Consider the following 2,583-nt stretch of genomic DNA (forward strand, 5'->3'; position numbering starts at 1 on the left):
CTATAAATTTATGAAGCATTATTAAATTGTGTGCCTACAACAGGTAAATGTTATGGTATGCAAATTAGTCTTAAAAAAACTGTTAATAAAGTTGATTATTAATAAAAATACATCTTATTTTTATTAATAACAGCTCTTTAAAATGTTTTTACATTTTTAACTTGCTTTTAACATTTTAAACATATTAAAAACTGAAAAAATATGTTAAACCTTTTTAAAACATGCTTAGAACATGTTTTAAAACTTTTAAACGTAGTGAAAACATATTCAAACTTTTTAACATGTTTTGACATTTTAAACGTTTTTTAACATGCTATTCCTTAATATAGACCAGTAGAACGAATAAAGGAATGCTTGTATTATTCTCCTCAGGCCACCTGAGGTTCCCACCACCCTCTTTCCTGTTTAGGCTCTAATAAATTTGAACAGGTGACTGAGGCCTGATTATGGGGTCTGGACCCTATTTTGTTGGCAATGGGAAGCTGTTAGTAGGCTTTGCATCAAGAGGAGCAAGCAGATGAAAGCATTGTAGGAGACTGTAGCCATGGTCTAAGCGTAAAGTCAGAAGGTACTAGACTTACGTTGACTGTCAGGCAGCCAGTCAGTCAATCCTGAGTGTCTGTGCTACACCCAGAACTATGACAAGTGATGGAGTGCTGGAGGGAGACACACGGGTTTAAGAGGCACTTGGAAGGAAAAATTGAAGCAACTTTCTGACAGCTTAGATAAAGGAGATTTTAGAAGAGGGAAATGATTTTAAATTAATTTGAAGTTGTGAATTTGAGTAACTGGGAGAATTAGTTCCCTACATGGGAAACAGGAAAATTTAGAAAACTGGCTAATGTAATAGCCAAGGAGCAAAGACACATTATGTTCTGATTGGTTCATGTTGACTTCAGGCTCCCAGAAGGTTAGTCAGGAACTACCAGCACCAAGTTAATGCCACTGGAAGTGATGAATTTTGAAAGACAGCATGAAGAGGAGCCAAAATTGAATTTCTGTCTGTAACTAACTTGTCTTGCTATGAATCAGAGGCAAGAGAAAGAAGGTGAAGACACTGGAAGGGAGCAGAGCAGGAGAAGGTGGTCACCTGATACCCATCGGGAGTTCTCTTACATGAAACTTCTGCAGATGCATTCTCTTCTTTTCCACCACTGCCAGTCCCTAGTGTGAGATGTCATCATCTCCCACCTGGATCACCATAGTATCTTTTTAAGCCACCTCCATGCTTCTGGCCCATCCTTGTCCAATCCAGACCCCAGAAGTCCTCCTGCTCGTGTGGCTTCCCCTTCACTCTGTTGGATAAAACTGACAGTGCTCAGCACAGAAGATGCTTCATGAGCGGATTCCTTGTCTGTGTCTCCACATTAAATTCTCTACCACCTCTTCCTTATCTGCAATGTTCAGCTACCTGAGCCTGTATCTCAGAGGTTCTCGGCTATGATCCCACTCATCTTCATCCAACAGGTTTGGGGTATATCGTACGGGATTTGTTACTAATAATAAAGTTCTAAAGTTTGTGAATATTTTCCTTTTTAACTAAGTAGAATAGGTTCATAATTATCCTTGTGAATGTCACTCTCCCTTGTCTGTTCTCCAATGTGCTATTTTGCTTTTTATTTTACTTTTCTTGTCATCATTATATAAAGAAAATGTAACTACTTTCTTCACCAAGCATCATATAGATGCCCCAAATTCTGTCTAGCTTACTCTAAATATCATTTTCTGTGTGTACTACGAGAAGGAGGTTGAGAAATCCTTCTCTGCACCACTCTGTGTGAAGTGTGTTCATCTTTTCATGCATTTATTTCATAGGTGGAGTCCCATTCAATCACTACCAGTTCACAGTTACTTCTGACCTCGCCATAGTCTCTTGCTGTTTCCTCTATGTGGTGAAGACTGGAGGCTCTGGAGCCAGAATGCTTGATTTGAATGCCAGCTTTGCCACTTGTTGGGTAAGTATAGGAAAATGGTCAGGTCGTGCCCCTCAGATGTTCAGAATCTTGCCAAGCATTTGATATAAATATATAAATATGCACGTGCATGCAGGTGTTCCTTGGTTATTGTCTTATGTAACTGCGCATGTGCACCCAGGTGTCCTGGGTTATGGACTTAAGTATAAAGGATGAGTGGCTCTGATCCACAGCACCCCCACCTCTGGGATGCCCCCGGGGAGGCCGCTAGTGCTGCTGGAGGCTGTTGCTGCAAGCCGTTGCTGCCAGGGCCCCCAGGACCCTCCGTGAGGCCACCGCCACCCCTGGACCTGTAAGCTGCTGCTGCCATTGCTGAGGGCTGAGCTCGTGTCATCTGCCGACGGCTCCTGGGATCTTTCCCCAATTACCTAATGTGGACCTGCATGTGAGAGGTCTGGGGACCCAGCCTGGCATGTGAGGGGTCTGGTGACCCAGTCTGTACAATGGGTTTGAAGGGTCTGAGCCCTAGCCCTGACAATACAAGACAACTGGTGTAGTTGCGTAGCTTTACACCACTTATTAGCTGTGTGACACTGAGCAGGTAACCTAACCTCTCTGTTTCGTCATGTAGCAAACGAATCCCCACGGTCACCCCTCAGAACTGCGGAGT

Source organism: Galeopterus variegatus, unplaced genomic scaffold (assembly GCF_000696425.1).
Source record: "Galeopterus variegatus unplaced genomic scaffold, G_variegatus-3.0.2 Scaffold143, whole genome shotgun sequence".
Taxonomy (NCBI): domain Eukaryota; kingdom Metazoa; phylum Chordata; class Mammalia; order Dermoptera; family Cynocephalidae; genus Galeopterus; species Galeopterus variegatus.